The sequence below is a fragment of the Ochlerotatus camptorhynchus genome, unplaced genomic scaffold (assembly GCF_037179485.1).
Source record: "Ochlerotatus camptorhynchus isolate MF236.1 unplaced genomic scaffold, CSIRO-AGI_Acam_v1.1 ptg000222l, whole genome shotgun sequence".
NCBI classification, from domain to species: domain Eukaryota; kingdom Metazoa; phylum Arthropoda; class Insecta; order Diptera; family Culicidae; genus Ochlerotatus; species Ochlerotatus camptorhynchus.
In genome coordinates, this window is record NW_027040712.1 from 3,356,571 (window position 1) to 3,381,322 (window position 24,752).

At 40.6% G+C, this 24,752-nt stretch overlaps 1 protein-coding gene across 2 annotated transcripts in view; it reads right to left on the bottom strand.

Annotated features, from left to right (window-relative positions):
• The window catches only part of Rcd6 (Reduction in Cnn dots 6), an 87,616-nt gene extending 70,524 nt beyond the window's left edge, over positions 1-17,092 (bottom strand). The window contains exons 1-2 of one of the 2 annotated variants that reach the window (XM_065225235.1): positions 17,073-17,092; positions 15,950-16,438 (exon numbers count right to left, since the gene is read on the bottom strand). The gene's annotated coding sequence lies outside the window, so the exon portion shown is untranslated. Of the gene's footprint in view, positions 1-15,949; positions 16,581-17,072 lie in introns of those variants that run through there. The other variant, XM_065225234.1, reaches the window with a different exon arrangement.
• Between the last annotated feature and the right edge of the window lie 7,660 nt (positions 17,093-24,752).

Sequence of the window (24,752 nt, forward strand, 5' to 3'; positions counted from 1 at the left end):
GTCCAATGATTCCATAATTTCAAAAAACATTTTTTTATAGCGAAGTGAGTGGAAGCAAGCCTGCCTTGAAGTAATCAGAACTTCTATCAATGTTTGCTTTTATTTTCCTGAAATTAATGGAACTTTCCTGAAGTTGTCTGATATGTACCACAAAAACAAAATGTTATTCACATGCTAAAATATTTTATAACGTTTGGATTATTTCTTCTAATGTAAATTTAGTCAATATAGTTTTTTTTATTCGGTGGAGCGTTTATTTGTTTCACCAGAATCGTAGTAATATTTTTCCACTTCAAGCGCGCCCAATGAACAAAAACAGTGTGCAAAAGGTGACGAAATCCAGAAATTTAGTCCACAAATCCGGACAATTGAAAAATTCATTATTAATGCCTACCATGCTCAAAATAGCACGTAAATTTTATCATTGGCTAAATGTTCAGAGTCATTACACATAGGTAAATTACGATGGAACGTAGACGAAACATTTATTATAAATTGCAATGCCCTGATTTACACTCCGAACACGATGCCTCTGGAAAATGTGTAACGGCAAACTTGCAATGTTTGAAAAAATCAGCCATTCATTGATGAATTCACAATCTATTGAGGTCATTTGAAACTACATACGATAAAGATTTATTTGCTCTCAATAGATTTCAAAATCTATTGCAAAATTGCTAAACAATGATTTTTCCAACCAGTGTTGGGAAAATATCAAAAAATCAAATCTCACCAACGCCCAAGATCACGCTTGATTTTCGTAGACAAAAATCAACAAGCAAACAACTGCGGTTGATTTTGGAACAAACTGTGGTGAGATTGAGTTTCATGATTTTTGCTTTACACCCGAATGCAGCCGAAACTTCCATAACGGCTGGCAGCAGTCACTTCGTGTCTGCAATCGGTGAAGAGTAAAAAGAGTTCAATATCAAGCATGATATTTTGTTCCAATATCACGCGTGATATTGCGAGTGCATGAGAGCGGAAAAATATCAATTGGTTTCTGTTTTTGCCAACACTGTTTCAAACATAGCCAATTTGGCGTTACACATTTTACCGGAGGCATCATGTTAACGAAGCGTCTGGTATTCAGTGCATTATGGTACTGTTGCATACTTTCGGCTCCATCTTGTAATACATCAGTGTTACAGCATACAAAATTCAAAAACTGAATTCAATTTCATTCACCGCTCTCTCCATGTCATTAATATAGTAAACTGATCTTTCCTAAAATGAGCTTGCAAACGAACTTTTCCTTGAAACTAGTCATTATTTCTGTCATTAGTGGCACATGAAGTGAACTTCAATATGAATTTAATGGTTCCGGTGCACTTTCGTTCGCAATGAAGGCTATTTTAACGCTTTACTTCCCGAATAAAGTGGCGCCCATAAACTTCATCTGCCTTGTCGTCATCTTGACCGCTGCGCACGTGAAATATGGTTGAAAAATGTCTTAAAAGCGAAAGTGTGCCATAAATCGTTCGGCGAACTGAGAAGCAGCGGGGAGCAAGTGGTTCAAGTTAATCCCGAATTGGTGCAGTCGCACACCTGTAGTGAGCCAGCGGTTGTTAAGTATAACGGTTTTCCTAGCTCAGTTTGGCCATCCAGCGATGAGCCTAATTGAACTTTACTCAGCTGGGTTTCACCTTTTGACTTCATTAAAAGAAAGTGCCAAAATGTATTACCTTGTGCTACCATTTGGAACATCATAATTTGGTCATTTCGTACCACTGAACGCAAATTTATATGCTTGTACTAACTTCGAAAAATCATTTCTCTTCGTTAAGCCCGGTTGGATACGATGACGTGATGATCAATAAATTCAAATGATTGATTATCCATTTAACGTGAGTAGGAATCGCAATAGCAGCTGCACTATATTGAGTGGCACTATTAATGCCTCAACGGTGGGCACCGATGGTGCCCATCATAAGCCATAACGCAAACGACCGTCCAGCCCATAAGTCCTACAAATACAGTTTTCGATCGACGCAACTAGAATTGGTTATGTGACTCGGCCAGCAGCACGAAAGCTAATACCCGTCACCGCCGGATTTGGGTTTATGAACAGTTATTTCAAAGAGGGGACTTGATTTTTCCGCATTGTGGCTTCTGCTATCGATCGTTCATCGCCGATTAGCAATTCATGTATACATACCAACCCCTACTGCTGTTGCTGTTGGTTTTGAAATTCACAACTCAATGCAAAAAAAAACTGGTGGATGATCTCAGCGGTATTCAAATATTTCATACCGTTCATATGTACAATGACCCAGCCAACCGAAAGAGGTGATCACATCTTTACTACTACGCCTACACACCTTGCCTGGACGAATGACGACGTAGTAGCGAATTTACCATTTCGAACTGAAGTGATTTCTCAAGCCTACATGATCCACTACCGGCAGGTTTCATTGCCACCTTCTCACGACAGGTACGCATCGTACGGTTCATCTCGATAATTATCGTTTTTCATTGCCACTGCTGTGGAATAAAATGCCAAAATATGTGTCTTTTTACGGTTTGTTGTAGGTATGCCTACATAACAAACAGGTAGACGACGGGCAGAACAAACTGACAAAAATTTGCTAGATAATTTTACGACACCATGCGAACTAAAATAGAAGGTGTGCCTCATCAACACATAGCAGCTGTGGCTCGAGGGAACGTGATTTTATGATTTTTATCAGAAGCGGAACGCTTCCACAGAGAGACCATGAACTTGGAACCTTAGATCCGGGCAGGATTCATAAAAGGTAGTTATGGAAACGTCCCATTAAAATGATGAAAAGCTCCTTATACCTTTGCGAAATGCTACTTTACTACGTATCTACTCAGATATACTATCCTGTCCGATTTTGTTTTAGTCAGAGGAGCGGAGTGATGGGCAAGCATCTAAAATGAGCTTACAAAAGAGATGTCGACCCAGCATTTAAACAAAATTCATTAGAAAGTTGTCTACAAGAAGATCTTGGTCTTCTGAACATCATTGCAGAATACAGCCACTGTTGAAACTGTTTCAGTCCCGGGAGATGCTCTGCCGTCCCAGAGGGGAAACAGCCAAAGCCCCTAGCTGCTGGTCTAAAGCCACGGCAGCTGTCTGGGGTGGGCACAAATTACCTCTTTTCCTCCCGGGTCTCAGGGCGTTGGTGAGCAGTTGGAGAGAGTTTTTGGTATGGTAAGTCCTAAACAACAAAATATGGGTTAACTTACGGTACAACTGTATTGACTCTAGCGGTGACGTCAAGAGGGCTGAGTTGGTGGTGGTGTGGACGAGAACGGTTCGGTAGGCGGATTTCGTAGCGCATGGGCTGGGCAGCGGCGACCCGTAAGGTAGATTCGTCTCGGCTTGTTCGGACCCTCAGTCGTGTGCCCACGACGTCGACGGGAAATACTAATCAGGCACCGATGGTTTGACGGTAATATGTGGTTGCCAGGCGGCCGGGACTGTTTGTCCACCTGTCGATGACCGTGCAGGCGTTCGTTCGCGTCAATACCTGACCCTCAGTCGTGTGCCAACGACGTCGCTGGATGAACCTTGCACCACGTGGTATTGCCGGCCAGCTGCGACAGATTGTCCAACTGCCGGGAACCGGACACGGTTCACTAGAGGCGACGTACTGGGTCGACCCTCGGCCGTAGGCCAACGACTTCCCTGGGCTACGATGTAGCACGTGGTCTCGTAGACCCTACGGGCTGAAGAGTATCCGGTTGGGGTAACCGGTGACCTGGACCGGTCGTTCCACAGGTACGAGTCTGCTCTGGTTCACCAACGAGCTTTCCGCTATCTCGCACTGTCACCAGCGGCTTATTTCATCCGAAAAAAAATGCACGGATCACTCTCGACAATCGCTTCCGAATTCCCGAATTGTGGTTTCCACTTCTGTTCGCAATGAGGTTGGCACATCGAATGCTTGAATCATCCTTCCACCCACCAATCCTCTCCTCTTCTCCTCCCTTCCGTTTTTCCCCTCACTCCAGTTCCGCCCACGATCGACACCAGCTTCACTACGTAGCTAATATTCCCCACCAGTAAACGCATACTGTGTTTGGGCCGACTGCATTTTTATTCAAATTGACCGTTGCCTATCTTCAATTTGGTCGTCCTACAATACCATACCATTTACAAAACTAAATTAAGTTACCGTTGGGTAACACTGTGTATCTAGCAAGGATATCGAGATACCTCCGATGAACATCTCACCAACACGGCTCGCCCTACTGGCCCAGTGGAGCAGTGGAGTCTCTTTCTCACAGGAACTGGTGGTCAATTCTCTACCCTCTGCCGCAGCTAGAAGAGGGACGGAACAGGGAGTTATCTCATATCCCCCTGTGGACAACGTTGGACTGAAACTGAATTTAAAGTATCAAAACAGCGAATGACTCAAGAGGGGCGAGCCGATCATGAACGACAATCACCTCTTATAGGGTGTCCCAGAATCAGGATTACTTCCACTCACTTCGCTTTTAAAAAATGTTTTCCGGAATTATGGAATCATTGGATGCTATTATGATAGTTTGTACTTGTCAGAAACAAGAAGAGGTTGGAAAGTATGTATTTGATACATAAAACCTGTCAATTTCGCTTTCAGTGCGTCACAATCAGCAAATTTATGACTCGTGAGCGCTCACGAATCGTAAAATCGCTGATTGTGACGCACTGAAAGCAATAATGACAGGTTTTACGTGTCAAAAAACCTAGTTTACAATAGAGAGGGTCTAGTATAAGAGAGCAACGGACTGGCTGGTTTCGAGCCAAACGAACTGTCAAAGCCAGAGGCAATCGAGCAGCGCCTATCTTGATTGCATTGGCAGTGTTGCTAGAAATCACCTAGGCATAGGTTGCCAAGGCAGTTTGTTTTGAATCCGCTCCTCTCTTATACTAGACCCTCTCTAGTTTACAACCTCATCTTGCGACCAGTCTTGTAAGTGGTCACGGTAGTTGACACATTTTCTGTGATAATCGACTGCTTTTGCCTCGACATTTGGAAAACAAGCTATCATAGTACAGTACCAACCTCAAATGTCATACGACAGTCTCTGTCATATGACACTGTTGCCGAAGACCGTCACGAATGTATATATTTTAGTTTTTCTCATAATAAGAGCTGCTGATGTTGTGCTTGTGTGAATTCTGAAAATAGCAAGCAATGATGTCCTAGGAATAACATTTCTGATCAGAAATGGTTTAATTTACACCAAATTGAGGAATTAGAACGAAATCACTCATGTTATATTATATTTATTTGATAATTTTCTTTTCGCTCGAATGATATTCTACCGGTTGTGTTGTGTGAGAGAGACGACGGTAGAGCATGAGTGTACGAATAAAAACAGACTGTCGCGCACGACAACGAAGCGAGTGTAGTAAAAGACGTCAACTGTTTCAACCCCTGCTTGTGACTTATAACTACTAACTATCATTATCTAATGATTTCATAATTCCGAAAAACAATTTTTTAAAGCAAGTAAGTGGAAGCAACCTTGCCCAGAATGTATAAGAACATTTTCAACTCGCCGCCATTTCTACCCCGATGAAGTTTATCAGCTGTTCTTCGATGTTGTGTTGTTGTTTACTTATTGCTCAACAAGTTTGTGTGCGCAAAGTGCATTTTTATTACAAAATAATCAAATTGCGAGGCATTTCTCCGGAAAGCGCAAGCAGATCGTGCACAAATGGTGCACAATTCCCAATCTATCAGTAATAAAGTTGGTGAAAATGGAGTAATTAAGTATCGGAGCAGTCAAAACCGCCATCCGGAAGTTCGGTGAAGAAGTTACCTTCGAGGACACATCAAAATCTGGCCGTAAGCCGGGACCGAAAAGTGGACCAGAAGATCACCAAGTTTCGTCAATAAGAAAAGAACCTCTGTTCGAGATTTGGCCGACAAAACTGAGAGCATCGAAGAGTAACGTCCAACGTGTCAAGGCAAGAAACGGGCTGAAAACGTTCAAGGAGCAGAAGCAGCCGAAACGGATTCAGAAACAAGCCCCATCCATCAATCCGAGGGCTCGGAAGCTATATGTTAGCCTGCTGTGTGGAAAATTGGCGTGTTTAATCATGGGCGATGAAACATAAGTCAAATTTGACTACAGACTTCCGGGAGACTAATACGTAAAATCAATTTTTACCGAAAATTTTGGCTGGCCATGGATATGTGAGTTTGGAAAGTTGTCAAAGCCATTTGTGATGAAGGAGACGATGAACACTGAAATTTACGTTCGGGAGTGTTTAAATCGGCGTCTGCGGCCTATGATCCGTCAACATGATGGCTCTGTACCATTTTGGTTCGATTTGGTGGCAATGCACTACTCGAAAGACACGGTAGGTACAAAGCAAACAATGTGGAATACGTGCCAAAAGAGATGAATCCTCTGAATTGTCAATTGTCAATCGAAACTTTTTGGGCCCTTTCCAAGGGATATCTACGGAAACACTTTAAGGCAGCGAATTCAATCGAAGAATTTAAAAAGGACTGGACAAAAGCGGCCAATATTATCGTCAAAGAATCTGTGCTGAAGCTCTTGGGCAGCGTCAGATCAAAAGTTCGCTCCTTGGCATACGATTAAAGGAACTGGGGATTATTTTCATCCAATCGAAAGCGAATACTATAGAGGACATATAAATGAAATAATAATATGATATCATTAACATAACGTTGTTTTATTTCAATAATAAGCTGTGCATATACTTTCTGATACACCCTATACTACACCACCCGAATGTCGTGGAAGGCAGGAATGTTGGGTCGAGCGCGGACCTTACATTCCCCCAAACACCTCTGCCGATAGCGAAGTCAAACCTATCAGCTTCTGCCGGTAGAGCTCCGCTGAGGTCTTCTGAAGATTTAAACTTCACAATCCTCCATCAGGACATCAGGCGAAGCAAGAAGTGTGGGACGAGTGATAACCCCACATTCCCCCATCGAGACACTAATGCACCTCTGCCGGAAACGGGATCCAACTCGATTACTGTTGCTAGTAGCGCAGCTTTGTTATCTCTGCCGGTAGTAGGAGCCGCACACGCTCCTTCTATCGGTGGAACTCTGCCGGGGTCCACAGTGGCTTCTTCGCTCAAGAGAAGCAAAGGGTCTAATCCTGCGGTTATACCCCTCCGAAGATTGGAGAGATTACGGAACAAACGCCTACTACCAACTGATGCTTTATCCAACGCTGCAGCCTACGATCAGCTGCAGATCTAACAAACGGGCGCTCCCCTACCGGATGTGGGACCCTCGTTGAGCTCTCACTTCATCTCTGTTTCTACGCCACCGCGACACGAATCTCGACGAACAATCGCTGCCAGTCGACCTACCTTCGGGAGTGGCCCAATGGTAAATTCAGTAAAATATGAACGAATACATGCATAACCTCATCTTCTTCATCTTCGCATTTCAAGCTTATTGCTTATCGCATATTATCTTATTGCATGCTCTCAACTTAGTGTTCTAGATGCACTTTCACAGTTATTAATCGAGAGCTTTCGATGCCTGTACCATTTTTGCATTAGTATAATAGTGTAGCAAAAACAATCATACTCTATGCCCAAGGAAATCGAAAAATTTTCCAACGCGAAAAATTCCTAGAACGGACCGGAAATCGAACCCAGTCACCTCCAGCATGGTCTTGCTTTGTAGCTGCACCTTTACCAACTGAGCTAAGGGACGCCCCATTCTCCCAACCTCAGCGACTTTGAAATCTTAGTACGAGACCATGGTTCATCTATCCTGGCCATCCAAGAAGTACACCGTGCCAGCACGGAGAAAATGGATCGAACACTTGCCGAGCAATATAGCTGGGTCCTCGGTATCAACCACAACTCACACCATGGTACTATTATTGGAATAAAAGCACTTCTTTTCCTAAACATCGTCCCTTTAGCCACTGATCTACCTTTTGCCGTGGTAAGACTGGAATGTCTACTCACAAAAACGGTAATCTCCGCCTACCTTCCTTGCCAGAGGAACCCTGGCATTAAAGGTAAGTTAAACGAGCTTATTTTCCACTGTCGACGGTCCCATTGTTTTCCTGGGTGACGTAAACGCCCACCACCAAACTTGGGGCAGCCCCCAAGTAACCGTAGGGGCATCGAGGTGCTTGCCAATCTAATTCCTCTCAACGACGGTTCCATTACCTTTACCAGCGGACAGAGAGAATCTGCAATTGACGTCTCCTTTGCCAGCTCAGGTTTAATACATCGTTTCCTACGAAGAGTTAAAGAGGATCCTATGGGTAGCGATCACCACTCCATTGAAATCCGACTAGACTGTAGACCAACTGAACCCTCCCATAGACTGGCTGATTGGACCCGCTTCCAAGAGACAATCACTACAACCTGCAGGGACACAGAACCAACTAACCTGGCGGAATATATCGACTCATTCTTCCAGGCTACCACGGATGCTATTCCTCGATCCATTCCACTCCGGAAGCTCTCCTCTGGTGGAGACCAAACACCGACGTTGCAGTAAAAGCTAGAAGGATCACCCAGATAGGGAGCTGACTTTGGTTCACTACCGTTCCAAACGATACGAATGCCGGCAGATTGTCCACGATGCAAAAACCCAAAACTGGGAAAACTTCTTTGGAGCAAGCTTAACGCCCTAATCGGAAAGAGAAATACCCGGGGAAATGTGCTACAGCACGCAGAAGGGATCACCCATGATCCGGATACCATCGTGAATGCACTTGGGAACCACTTTGCTTCCCTATCAGCCATAGAGGGTTAACGACGAACACTTCCACAGGTCGAGAGCCGCATCAACATCCATCATTTCCTCTGATCACTCTGGTTGTATCCAAGGCCAGACGGAACTCTGCAGTCCCATAGAAGTGGTTAAGTAACTCCCCTCCCCAGGAGTGGAAACACAGCCTTGTGGTACCTATTCAATTTACTTTGATGCTTTTTGGAAAATTTCAAAAGCAGTTATTTCCGACGCATTATTTCAGATTGTAAAAAGCTCGCACTATTCGATTCCTTTTGATATTTTACACAAAATGACGTGAGCTTTTCGCAATCTAAAATAATGCGTCGAAAACAACTACTTTTGAATTTTTTTAAAAATGCATCAATGTAAATTGAACCTTAATGCGATGTTTACATCTTCACGGTCTACTCACCAACTAGCACGAATTTCAGTTGCTACTGAAATCTTATGCTGGTAGACGCTGATGCCCGGTTTACATTATGCTAGTGAGTTTTTTTTCTAGCAGCTAGCTCATTAGCGCTAGTGAAATAGCATAAGTGTAAACACCCCATAAGCAAGGAAAAAATGGCAGACAGGCTAGCGACTTCAGGCTCATGCTCAGACCAATCTCCCGCACCTGCTGCGTACACGCACTTCACAACACTCACTCAGGTTCTCCTTGATGCCACTTCCACTGTCCACAATGCTGAACTGGCAGCTCTAGACATTGCAAAGACCTACAACAGAGCCTGGATGCCAGACGTCATGCGACAAATGCTGCACTGGGGCACGGCAAGGCACTTCGGAGGAAGATGGCTGCAGCATTAGAAGTGGTATCACTATGGACATCATCGGCCGGATTTCAACTCTCGGCGTCCTCTCAGTACTCCTATACGCATCAACGGGACAACTATTCCCCTCAAGAGGTCAGCTCGCATTCTCGTGGTTTGATTCGACCGGCATATGTCTTTTTCTCCCCACTTCGACGAGGTTAAAGACGACTGTCAGGCGTACCTGAACCTACTCCGATCCATTGCGGAACGACACCCAAACTGTAACCAATCCACTCGACTTCGCGTCGCTAGAACTAATCAATATTCCATTTTCGCGGCGGAAGCAGCCACTGCCTTCATCGCCGCCACTACCCCTTCAAATAAGCCGATTGTCGTATTCACAGACCCCGACAGGGTAGTAGGGGTAAGAGGGGCATAGTGAACAGGTGGGGCATAGTGAGCATCCCGTGCACCAGCTTGGACTTCCGGCCGTTCGGCACAAATTGGTTGGTGGTAGGATCAATATCATAATGATATTAAACCTACTACCAGTTGATTTGTTTCATGCAGCTGGAGATCCAGAGCCAAACTGCGGGATGCTCACTATGCCCCACCTGGTCACTATGCCCCTCCTCCCCCTACACACTAAGATTATGTTTCCGTGTTCGGTAAATTTTACCAAAATCAGAACAGCTGAACGTTCGGTAAAACTTTGACCATCATTTTAAAGGCTATTGAATTTGAAAACAATATCAAAACATGTTCAACCTTGTTCAAATGATCAAATCTTGTCATTTTAGTGGAGATTTAGTTTCAAAGTAGCTGAAAAGCAATAGAATTGAATTGCATAAATTTTACTGAAAAGTTCAGATTTCGGTGAAAATTACCGAAGTCAGCGATAATTTCTAAGTGTGTATGAGCCCTCGACTCTGATCTAGTCAAACACCCGTGGATTCAAGCCATCCAAAAATGCTCCTCCAGCAATACCACCTTTGTCTGGATCCCTGGACACGTTGTTGATTCGCGGAAACGATTAGGCAGGCCATCTAAAGGCCTCCGAAAGACAAGCATCACTGTTCAACCGGGAGCAGGGTTCTGCATTTTCGGAGCAAAAAAAAAACTCTCCGCAGAATCGCTTCATTTTGAGCAATATCTTTTTCGTGTAAGTCATTGGATTTCTTGTTATCAACTCACGATGAACCTGTTAAACATGACTTGGCTATCGCTTGTTTCATTCGTTAGGATCATCAGTTCATTTCATTTGAAGCGAAGATTTGTTTCAATTGACGCAATGAATGACTCGAAAACTGCTTCCTTCGTTTTTTCCACGTTAACTTCACTTTGGGGCTCATTTCACTTGGCACGTGCTACGTCGTCAAGCATCAAAATATAGTTACCGGATAGTATCCGCACAATATCGGTTGCCGATAGGGATGGCGTCCGGATTATATGTAGTAATAAATTATTATTTTTTTATTTCATGGAAATTAAATTAACGATGCCATTCTGAAGTCCATGATGGCACCCATCATGCTCAGAAAAAGTCGCAAATACCCTACAATATGTAGATGACGAAAATCGATATTCGACGCCATTTTGCAATCCTAGATGGTGTCCATCAGGTTTCAGAAAAAGTGTCAAATACCCTACAATATGGGTATTTTCGGAACGGTGACGCCATTTTGGAATACAGGATGGCTGCCTTCAGTTTTCAGAAAAAGTGTGAAATACCCTACGATATGGGTATTTTCGGAATGATGCGTAGATGCCGAAAATCTATATTCGACGCCATTTGTCAGGTATTTGACACTTCTGAAATCGGAAGCCGTCATCTTGGATTTCAAAATAACATCGGATATCGATTTATTTATTGATTGGTTTATGACAGTATTTCCTACATTTTTTTTAAACTGGAAGCCACCATCTTGGATTTCAAAATGGCATCGATCATCAATTTCCGGCTTCTAGACGTCATCCCGATTCCAAAAATACCCGTATTGGAGGGTAAACAAACCACCCAACAATGATATATTAGACATCCACGTGTACAGATCTATGCGCATCCGCTTAATGAACCGAGTGAGTCATCAACAAAAGTCAGAAAAACTGCCCAAATTTGGATCGAACCAGCTTCGCATCAATGCGAAAGTATGTTCATTTGACAATGAAAGACGAAATAAACACGAGTCAAGCCAAAACAAACAGCATGAAAACTGATCGAAAGTGGTTCTGTTGATGTTGAAGGGGATCTGCTCGAAGAGAAGACAGAATGAATTTCAATTGAAAGTGATGGTTGACAGCTTCGTCGTCGGTTGACGATTTTTGATTGAAAGTGACTTTGTTGGTCCCTGACCGGGGGATCCCAGCGGAAGATCTAAAAAAGGTTTAAAAACATTATATGAAATTCAGAGTCAGAGAATTCCAATGCAATTCTAAGAAAAATACCAAGGAAATCGAGGGTTCAATTTTAAAGAAATTCAGAGAGAATTTTGAGGATCTTTCCTTGTTTATTTCAACGGTTTTTAATGAAGAATATAAATAAATCTGAGTAGAATTTGAAAAGCTTTCATCGTATGAACATTCTATGAAGAATTCTAGCGAATTTTAAATAAATTCGATGCAAATCTTACGATGAATTCTAATTGTTAGGTTCTGCATAGAATTTAAGAACAACTGATGCCTACTGATTTTCTATCTTGATTTTAGAGGAATTCTGAATTGAACTAGGGAACTACGTTAGAAGTGTTAGGATCCTATTGTTTTGTATGGAGACCTCCATACAAAACAATAGGATCCTAACGCTTCTAAAGTATTGCAACAATAGGACTGTTTCTGAAAAGAAATTATGTAAAAGAAAATTCATGGAAACATTTCAAAAGGATCCTGTAAAGACATCAACAGTGTATTTCAAAATTGAGCGTGCAACTGTCCTTCAATTTTAGAAAAAACGGCTCTTAGAGCACAAGATATAAAGATCCGTCTGTACATTTTTGACTGCTAAGTCATCATACATTTATCAATTTTTGGTAAAGTATTGGTCACTTTCGATCGAGTTTATAGAAGGTTAGAACTGTTTTAGAAAAACGCTTTTTTTCTAGAAAAATCCTTATCTTATGAACCTAACTTTTAGAAATTTTGCTCTTTTTTAGTCATTCATATGCCACTATTTTTGATAAAATTAATCCACCAGGTAAATAGTTGAAAATCTAGCGTTTTACTAAAATAAATCTAACTTCAAACCGGCTCTTCCAATAAAGTCCAAAACTATAGCGATAAATCAATAAACATCTGTTCAACCACCAGCAAAATTTAAAAAATATATCTGTTCACTATGTTTCAAAAAATTGTCCACTCGGGTGTATGCTAAATTTTGCGATACACTGTATGTAAATTTTCAAGGTAGTTAAAAATAAACATATTTTGGGTCATTTTTTTAACTTTATTTTAGAAATTTTTGGCCATAGGCTAGTTCATCTCTTATATTTTGGGACATAAATAGGTCATTATGCAGATTTAAACAATATTTATTTGGCAGTTTGGCAGAAATTTCAAGTTGAGTTAAATTACTCATTTGACCTAGTCGGAGAGGTCGGCACGGAAACGAATTTTGTTCATTTAAATCAAAAATATAAATGTTCATTCTTTAAGCATATGAATCATTCAAACTAAATTAAAAACATGTTTGCATCAACAATATGTATTTTTGAATTAAATTCAAAAGCATGTTTAATTCAACAATAAATAATATGAGTAAACTAGTTTTAGCGTGTCATTCCTCATCTTTTCTTCTTGTTTACATTCGGCAGAATTTAGCTCCAGCTATTCCTCGGAACTAAACCAAAAACGACCCGCAGGCGGCGAAACCGAAGTCATCGATCTAGAAACCCACGTAGGCAAGCATCCAAATAATGTTCCAGCTCGACAAAATTAGCGGAAACCGAGGCGGAACAATTCAACGTCACTCCATCGTTTTGCTGATCGCCATATCAACCTCCCCCATCGAAAAAAACGAAAACCCGAAATGGATTCTGAATCTATTCCGGTTCCTTCCCCTTCCCCGTAGAAAGAAGCCGATACCGTGGAGGCACCATATTTGATCCTGGACCAGGATGCCCCTACTCACAGACCACCCTTAATCGACTCCGAAAATAGGTGGAATTTAGATGCTTTGTCTGCAGACATTTTTTCGAATTATTTTGCTTATAGCGCACACCTTCTAAAATAATTTAAAAACATGTTTGTTTGTTTTAAAAATGAACAGCATGTTTAAATAAACACATATATTTTGTTCCCATAGTTGTTATATCATTCAAAAATATTCACGGTTTTTTCAACAAAAATATTTTTAAAATAAATGTACCATTATTTTTATTTTAAACATCGATATCACATGACTTCTAACATGGAATAAGTTTAAATGAACCTAGTTTATTTTTGTGGCCAGAACAAACTGAGTTTACTTTTAAATTTACCTCAAATATGTTTGTTTCGACGATATTTTTTTCTACGTGGGTCTAATCACATTCGGCCTAAAAGCATTCGACATAATAGCACTCGGTCAAATAGCGTTCCTGTTCAGGCCTAATCCTTCCCCTTTTAAAAATAAATTTGTTCTCCCCTATTTTGAAACCTGGCTACACCCTTGTCTGTCTGAAAATGATCAACTTGGATTCTTACCCAGTTTCCTTTTCATAGATATTTATTATACGTTGGAATCCTTGAAAATAGAGATGAAAATTTAGTTTTTTTTTATATTTATAAAATCAGTAACGTCACGTAACCTGACTTTTACCTGTGCACCATCTTTAGAACCCAGATGTCATATTTATTCTTGAATCGGTTGCAAAATGCATAGATTACTCGATATCTGTCCATTTCAAGCAATATTTTGATAATTGTTTATGTTTCGAGATTAATTGCATATGTACATTGAGGTTAAGGCGACGCCACAGGATAAAATCAAACTAACGTACAATAAAGAAACGCACACAAACAAGTACAAACAAATCTAATTCACCGCTAGAAACAACTGAAGTATGAAAATTCAGCCCTACGCATACCATGATGGTGTGATGTGATGTGATATGCGGGGCTCGGTGGTCTTAGAGAGACCGTTTTTGCTTACAAAGCAGAATATAATGATTTTAATCTCAAGCCCGTTCACATTCCAGATTCGTTAGTCACTTTCATTCTTAACTTGAACCCATCGCCAAAACGAACCCTGCTGCCATCCCAAATCTTTTATCCAACATCTCAGTGATTTATCTTGCAAGTGCAGAGTATTCGTCGGCTTGTAACAAATCGAGTATCACGTCAACACACTTCTACTCACTCGAACAAGGCCGGCGCTGGTGTTACCTATAATAAAGTTTGAGATCCCCAGTTTTTACTCATTTAGGATAGCGTAACATTTGAAAACGGCACAAAAACTTTTGTAAACAAAACTTCCACGCGAACCAAAGAAAGCCCATGCAAACAATAGAGCTAATAAACTATGGAGCAAGAATAGCGCTGCCGTCGCTGTCGAAACATCTTTTCCTTACATTAAATAGGGACACAACTGTCAAAGCGAGAAAAAACTATGCAGTTTGACAGTTCTGTACCCGGTATTATCATAGAGGTAACTCTACTAGAAAGTCCCGAAGAAACGTGCTCAACTTTTTGGCTCAGCTCTGGTACTCTCTTCGGTCCCAAGCTAATCGATTCACCTCTCGAAACATAGGAAAATCCACTAACCCCTCATTTTATCTGTCAAACTTTCATAGCGAATCAAAACAAACATAGTGTAGCGCTATTCTTACTCTATAGTATATTAGCTCATATTATGCAAAACCAAGGATAATTTTCTCTACCTGATGATATTGTTCGAATGCGTGAGCGTACTTTGGCGCGTAAAGTGCCTTACAACCTTTGTTTACAAAAGCTTTTGTACCCTTTTCAATTGTTCCGCGAGATATGCATCCTCTGTTGGTTCTCTGTGTAATTGGGATCTTTAATTTTGAAAAATGTATTGGTGTTTATATATCACCTGAAAGAACTTCGTTTTCTGAGCACAGCGATATTTTTTTCGAACCCACGCACTTTCATCTTGATTTTTAAATCAAGATTGAAAACAAAATAAAAACTTTACTCTTTAACACTAAACTAACAAACTGACAGATCGCTTCCATATAAAGTGACACCGAGGGGCGCTAATAAGGTGATTTTTGTTAATGTCCGATTACATTAAAATAGTTCCAGTTTACCAATAATGATGAAATTTTGGGTTTAGGTTCCACTTTTAATGCAGATTACGAATATGCATTTACCTCAATACCCTTAAAGAACCTAATTATACTTCAAATCGCCTGATTTTAAGCGTGAAATACCAAGAATCTTAATTATTTCTAAACTATAAAACGTCTTTAAAATGAGTGTGACTTTTTGTACCAAATTTGTTTGAGCTCTTACGTTTACAAGTTCCCTGCCAGTAAAATTAATGCTTCTCACCTTTTCCAAAAGTTTAAACCGCCGTACTAGACCTTTCACAGCATTTGATTGCTCACGCCGTCCACATTAGTATTCCGAAGGCATTCGTTGAGCCGCCTTTTCTCCTATGGACAAAATTCCTCGTTATATGTGAGTCGTACCTCAACGCCAAACTTTCCTCCTTCCTAACAGTAAACATACAGTCGATATCCGATGACAAAAGTGCGCTCGCTGTTAATTTATTCTTTTCTTCATTCGCTTCTCGTTTCCACTCCTTTTTGATCACTAACAGAGATTAGTAGCCACTAGCAGCAGGTAGCATCTATAATTCCACTACCGATGCGGATGAGGCACACACCATGTTTTCAACTCACTTCACACGCACTTCCTTATCCATTGATCTTCGAATCGTCCATCTCTCCTTCTGGGCAGCTTCCAAAAAATAACAATCGTACTTGATTTCACTCAATAAATGCCTTCTCTGCTCTTCTTCGCTCGAACAATCGGGGTCTTCCGCATGCCAAAATTGTAAATATCACAATGAGTATAAATCAAACATGAGAGTAATTGTTACATATATTCACTGAGTAAATGGTTTTATAGTTTCGGGTTTTTTGCTCGATTGCTTCCCATTTAAGACGGAACAACATTAATATCCAGCAAAAAAGATCACTGCTGATTGCTACGACTTATTAAATTACGTATAGAAAGTCTCAATATTAAGCCCCCGCGCCATTCAGACTGTTTTATTCACGATCGCGAGTTGTTTCCTCACGAGACGAAAATAAAAAGCTTGCTCCGAGTGCGATGCCCAAGTTTGAGACTGTTTCTAGAAAATAGATAAACTTTGATTTAATTGAAAAATTTAAATTGAAGTGCTCTTGTGAACGTTCTTAAAATCTTAAAAAAAAACTGTCAAAAACAATTCACAAACAATCCCGCTACATGGACACAAGTCGCCAGTAAAACTCCTACAACAAACGGTTTGATGAGTAATAAAATGTACATAAATAAAGTTCAAACTACGAGGACCGCGAAGCAGTTGAAAGGTACGACCACAGACGATTTTTGTTGCTACAAACAAACTTATACTACAAAAAGAACTCCGAAAAAAATAAATACGTCTTGCTCTGCAGACACGAACCATAAGCGACGAACCCCCGCAGTGGTGGCGTGCCGGGTCGAGACGGCTAATACATAGGTGTAACAGTCGGAAGAAGTGTTAGTTTGTTTACTTAAATGAACCATGCCCATTTTGTTATGGCATGTTTGCTATACGAAATGCGCCTCGTGTTTATTAGCGAATTTCACATCAAAGATTGATTAATTGAGTAGGAAATCAGTTTGGCACGGCATTTGTGACCAGCATACACCTTCCGGTAGTATGAAACAGGTCAAAAACTGTTCAAATCCGCAGATAAAATTTTTGTTTTGAATTTCTGTATAGCAAAATAGTGAACTTTTCGTGAACATTAACGGCAAAGAACTCACCAACACTGGGAGACTGTGAGTTCCTGCCCACCTGTTCATTTTCCATCGTGGGTCGAGACGGCTAATACATAGGTGTAACAGTCGGAAGAAGTGTTAGTTTGTTTACTTAAATGAACCATGCCCATTTTGTTATGGCATGTTTGCTATACGAAATGCGCCTCGTGTTTATTAGCGAATTTCACATCAAAGATTGATTAATTGAGTAGGAAATCAGTTTGGCACGGCATTTGTGACCAGCATACACCTTCCGGTAGTATGAAACAGGTCAAAAACTGTTCAAATCCGCAGATAAAATTTTTGTTTTGAATTTCTGTATAGCAAAATAGTGAACTTTTCGTGAACATTAACGGCAAAGAACTCACCAACACTGGGAGACTGTGAGTTCCTGCCCACCTGTTCATTTTCCATCGTGGGTGCTGGTGGCTTTGTTCGTATTGGAAATTGAAACCAAGCGCGAGAGAGAAAAGCTCAACTTCGACGAGGTGAATTTCTGAAGGAATGAACTTCGGCTATGGATGAACACGAAACTTTCAGTTGACTTCTTAAGAGAGCTTTTTATCAGTGAAATAAGCATATATTTTAATAGACAGGTATCTCTAATTAACGACCTAAAAGATGAAAAACGTTAATTCAAAGAAACGCATCGATTTGATTCTAACAGGTGACCTTTAGTCGTTATTAAGTATGAACTCACTGTATACATATGTGTTTATTTCACTGATAATTTAAACATAAACCGTCACGTAATGCAAAAAGGAAAGGCTCAAAGTATTAGTGTAACGATGATAAGCAAAGCACGTGACAGCGATACGCACTAAGATTTGTTAAAAAATATCAATCACGTTTTGTAAAATATGGCATCGAAGCACGTCCAAGTTGTGCAATAATTTATTTGTATGCTAGACACATTTACTTTGCTGTTATCATACGTGGACATGATGCATATTTTCAGGTCTCAACAAGATGCTGCCAAATCCTTCCTTTCCAGGTTTACGTTAAGGAGAAATTAGTAACAATTTTGGCTTCATGAGGGTTCTGAAGACCATGATTTAGACTTTTAGAATGCTTTAAAACCTTGATAAAACTTGCAATGTTACTTGGGAATCAATTATGCAACTACTACTTTTATACAGATTATTTTGATTAAAGCGGGAAAAGATTACCTATTCACAAGAGTGTATCAGTTAAATCAGCATATTTGGCTATTTGTAATGTCAGCGTCTTCTTTTATGCCATTTTTGAGAAACTAACTGTTGCCATACGAATATCCCGCCTTCACGGCACAGTACATAACCTACACTTCCACCGCTGCATCAAAACGATAAGTCAGGAGAAAAAAGGAAACACGAGCGCATTTTTGAATGTTTTTCTATTTTTCTACACACTTAGAAATAACTAATTTTACACGTGACGGAATCTATCTTTGACATAAAGGATGAGACGTAAACAAACATGTCATGTAAAATTAAGTGCTCCGTGCTTGAAAATACATTTGATTGAGCTGATTTTTGCGTCTATTATGACTCAATTTTATGTCAAAATTGACGCTCGTATATGTCAGTCTCAGAGCACCTAAATTTACATCAACTTTTCGAAGTGTGTATATCCAAATTTATGATTTTCTGCACGAACTTAAAGTGCTCTCTGTATAAAACCGCTTTAATCAATATTTTATCTGTCATCCATTTACTATTTGTGGACGCTCGTATGCACGATAAATCGTTCCACATAACCAACACTAGGCGCACAAAACAAAACAAACCGAGCGGATAAAAAACTGATCGAATAATCGGTCCGTCTGCCATATTAGCTTTCTCAATGTTTATTGATTTAAATTTAAACGCGCATGTAAATTTATAGGTTTTATCGTTGAAAATCCGATGTTCTCGATAAGTTTTTACATCACGTGGTGATATTACACTGCAAGAGAGAATCAATAGAATAAACGTGTTATTTTATTAGTTTTATCATGTTTTTATAATTTGCATGATTTTTAATGTAAAATTAAATTAAAACATAGTTTAAAGCAATGTAATTTTAAAATGGTTTTGGTTTACATGTCATGTAATATTCCTTATTTTTTGCTGTGTATCTCTTATCATCTTATGCAAGTACTGATAGTCTAGTGGACAAAGTATGGGTTTTATGATCGTAAGGTTCTTGGTTCGATTCCAGTCTAATGCTCTATTTTTTTTTTATATATTTTGGTTTAAATGCTAAACGTTAAATTCATGAGATAAGTTCATGATTTTAACTCGGATGATTCATGATTTCGAGAATATTGGGTGCGCTACGCAAACATAGCTCATGATATCATGAATATTATTCATGGTGTATTTTCATAACATGAAAATACGCTATGTTTATGAAATCATGAGTCATTTTTCTCATTTCGGAGATTGAATTTGTTCCCGTGTAGGGTGTTTCCGAAGTGCCTGTCTCATGATGGCCCAGTAAAGGCTAACTAAATGCTTAAATGCTGCACAGTAGGTCTGTCCGTTTTGATAAAGGCTGACTAAAAGTAAATTGGTACGCCCCTCGCGAGCCGCTAGCACACCTTTAGAATTGCGAATCGAAAATCTTTGACAGTGGTTTGTTTACACTTCTATAGAGAACAACTGGAGCAAGTTTGATCAAAGTAGTCGATCGCGTTCAGAAATAACGTCAAATGAAACTCAAAAGACGAAAAAATATTGTGAACAAACACCTGGAAAATCCGGAGTGGTCCGGTTCCAGGATGTCTAAAGTGCTGAAGATGCCAAAAACAACAGTTTTTCGAGTCCTCAAAACCTACAAGAAAACCCTGAGTGTGGAAAGGAATCCGCGGACCTACGAAAAAACTCGAACCAGGGATCGTCAGCTGCGCAGCAAGGTATTGAGGTGCGTTAAAGCTAACCCCGGTCTTTTGACCAGAGATGCGGCCACAGGTACAACGCCAACTTTCAAACGGTGCGGAACATCCTTGCCAGGGAAAGATACAAGTCGCACAAAGCCAGTAAACATCTAAACCGGCACATGAAGGAGAAATTCGTGGCCAAAAAGCGTGAAAAGCGGTTCTTGTACGAACGTGTTTTGACGACCCGAATAGAAATTGTAATGTAGGAAACATCAGCAGACATCTTCAATACATTAAATTTTAACGTGTATTGCTGTACCCTTAATGTATTCAGACTTCAGTCAACAATCAATACGAAACTAACGATTTTAAATTGGCTCACTACTTGACTAGCCTATTGGTCCCAAGCAAACGATTAATGTATCCAATTCTAGTCGAAATTCTATTACTACACAATGTTTGTTTTGATTCGCTATGAAAGTTTGACAGATAAAATGAGGGGTTAGTGGATTTTCCTATGTTTCGAGGGGTGAATCGATTAGCTTGGGACCGAAGATAGTACCAGAGCTGAGCCAAAAAGTTGAGCTCGTTTCTTCGGGACCTTCTGGTCTTAAAGTTACCTCTATGCTTCAGTGTAACGTCCAAGTACATAAAAATACATTAGCCTCAAACGTTACATCAGAATCAAACGTCTTGACGATGTAAAATTTGACATCAGAATACATCCAATGGCAACAGAACCAAACGTTACATTAGAATCAAACTTCATCACGATGTAATTTGTTGCACGCATAAAACAGAGGGGGGTGACACATCTAAATCTCAATTTTAGATGCTCAATAAATCTCACACTAGCGAATAAATCTTCGAAAAATCTTCTTTCATTTCTCGCATCTACTTGCATCGCGCATCATCTTTTTGCAGGAAATCTTCAAAATCGTGTTAAATCTCCTTTCTATCTACTCAGCGTACGCGCAGCTAGCCACAGCAAAACACAATATTTCCTGCATCGTAGATACACAGCAAAAAAAGTTGTTGAATATTACATCGAAACTGATGCAACCAGGTCAATCCATCGGTTGTGTAATATCACATTGTACAATGTACATCGATTTTGCGAACAAAATTACATCCATTGATGTAATATTGTATCTGCTTTTTGCTATTACATCATTATTTCATACATCAGCTGGAATTACGTTGATCGATATTACATTTTTTTTTGCTGTGTAGAGTCGTCCCCCTCGCATAAAACATCAGAATACATCCAATGACAACAGAACCAAACGTTACATTAGAATCAAAAAGTGCAGGAACTCAGTTTTGAGCTAGGGGGACGACTCTATCTACGATGCAGAAAAGATTGTGTTTTCCTGTGGCTAGCTGCACGCACGCCGAGTAGATAGAAGAAAGATTTATGTCTATTTTGATGATTTCCTGCAAAAAGATGAAGCACGATGCAAGTAGATGCGAGAAATTAAAGATGATTTTTCGAAGATTGATTCGCTAGTGTGAGATTTTTTGAGCATCTATAATTGAGATTTAGATGTGTCGCCCCCTCGGTTTTGAGTTAATTTCCTTCATGTTTTTCAGTTTTTTCCAGGAAATTTTTTCCGAATATGAGAAAAGTAAAGATCGGATTCTCTGGATTTTCGTCAATTTTCCTAATTTTAGGGCAGATTTTTGAGGTTTCCCACAGGAAAACATGCGGCAAATTTACTCATCCTGCACTTTTTTCGAAATTGAGTACACTGTACTCAAATTTGCGTTGATCTCATTGGCCGTGTACAGTTTTTTTTTCGTAGTGGGTAAAGTTTGATTTTGTGACGAATTAGCCCGGGAAAGTGCCGATAATGTGTCCGTCGCGAGTTTTGGTGGCGACTCGATGTTTTCAGGGAAGTAAATGTGAATTAATGTAATGTAATGTAATTATGTTTTTTTAGGAAAGTGCACCAATCCTAAGCCTAATCTCGGTAGGAAGTCAGAAGCTGGATCCCGGCGGGAAGTTTGAAGCCGGATCTCTTTGCAGGTTAGTGAATGTGTTTACTAAAATCTAAAATAAAGTGGAAATCCGATGACGGATTCCATAGACGGATCCCGATGAAGGGTTCCGTAAACGGATCCCGATGAAGGGTTCCGTAAACGGATCCCGATGAAGGGTTCCGTAAACGGATCCCGATGACGGATTCCGTAAACGGAGCCCGATGACGGGTTCCGTAGACGGATCCCGATGACGGGTTCCGTAGACGGATTCCGATGACGGTTTCCGTAGACGGATCCCGATGACGGATCCCGATGACGGGTTCCGTAGACGGATTCCGTAAAAGGATCCCGATGGGGAAACCGAATACGGATCCTCCCGATGGGAAAACCGAATACGGATCCCGATGGGGAAATCAAATACGTATCCTGATGGAGAAACCGAATACGGATCCCGATGAGGAAACCGAATACGGGTCCCAATGGGGAAACCGAATACGGATCCTACACGCAAACCAAAAATCTATTACAATGAATGTTAGTTCCGTTTCCTATCATCCTCTGTTCATGAACATCGCAACGAATGTTAGAAATTGACCATGCAGGCGATGTAATGGTTTTTTGTCTTTTTTATTTCGTGTTCCATCTACGCTTTCGACTATACCAGTAAGCTTGTAGAACGACGTACATTGTAGAACATTGTAGAACGACGCACACACTTATCTCGAATCTCTCCAGCAGAAAAAGCATACGAAGTCGAGCATGCGAGAAAATGAGCGCTTGATGTTTGCTTTTAGGCTAACCATATTCAGAAGCATGGAGAGAGCAGTAGAGAAAGCACAGGTCTGATAGTCGCAACGTCCGTGGTTCGAGTCCAGTCGGCAACCTTTTTTCTATTTTTTTTTCGACATAATTAATTTCACTCACTAATACAACTCAACATTTTTCGGTCTCCAATTTTCTTACATCGGACCGCAGCTAGGTATATCGCATCCTCGGTTCATGCGGTCTCCACTTACATCCTCTGATGATGAATCCCACATAATTGTAAGCGAATCTTACATCCACCGGTTGGGTGTACCGATGCGGAAACCGAATACGTATCCTGATAGGGATTCCGTAGACGGATCCCGATGGGGAAACCGAATACGGATCCCGGTAACTCAAATGTTCTAAATATTAATTTCTTTAAATAAAATCAAGAATTTTATTATTATCTTCAGCAATCGTGGGGATGGGAGTGATAGGGCTGCAGATAGCAGTGGTGGGGGGACTTGGTGACTAATCCGATGAAACTGTCACTTCTTGAAGCTAATCTTTTTCGTATTTCTTTCATTCTCTTTTCGCACTTTACATATGACACCATCTATGTACATTGATATCTACATATCTACATTGATCCTACATTGATTCAATGATGTGCGGAGAGCTCATTCCAAATGATCAGTGGACCAGCCTCATCCCAGATGACCATGGCAATGCAAGAACATTTGAGATTTAAGAAAGTACAATTCTAATGTAAATTTTTCATAAATAATGCAAATTTAGAATTCTGTAGTATCTAATAACTATTTCTTCGAACTTTTAAGTAGTTTGGATAACAATTTGGCCAACGTATAAGATACTTACTTTACTTTTGCTGGTCCGACGTCCCTCAAGATTTGACCTTTATAACAAAGTTGCGCCAACTAACTCGGTCCCTGGCTGCTTGTCTCCAATTTCTCGAGCGTCCCATACTTCCTACATCTTGCTCCACTGGGTCTAACCACCTAGCACGCTGTACTTCTCTGTGTCTTGTACCGACCGGATTTGAGGAAAACACCATTTTTGCGGGATTGTTGTCCGGCATTCTTACAACGTGTCCCGCCCATTGTACCCTTCCACCTTTAGTGACTTTCTGGATATTGGATTCGCCATAAAGTTACGCCAGTTCGTGGTTCATTCTTCTCCTGCATACACCATTTTCATATACCCTGCCAAAGATGGTCCTAAGCACGCGTCGTTTGAAAACTCCCAGTGCTCCTCGAGCATTGTCCATTGTCATATTTTTCATGCACAATAATTTTGTTTATTATATATTTGCAGTTCGTCAATAAGGTAGAACACTGGCAGCCCAAAATTTTCCGCATTTGTGGATCATCTGTGGAACAGGCAGCAATTTTTTGAGCGATCCGTGAAGGGGAAGACTTGCCACTTGTATATCCGAACAGTGGACCAAACAAGCCAGCAACCTCGTCCAAAATGTCATGCATTATTGACAAATTGACACAGCGGGTCGATTTAAAGGGAGATCTGGAGGCACAGTGATCACATTGCCATGATTGTCTGGTAGTTCACTCAAAAATGCTATAACAATCGCCAAGCTCGCTGTAATGTCACCAAGTGCCTCGTCACCTACAAATTGGCGCCTATGTTAGTGGTCTAATAACTCTTAGCGCGCTAATGGCATAGTTTCCCTGCCGCATAGAGAGTTGCCGCAATAATATTAGGTTAGATAAGGTCAGTTAACTGACTGGT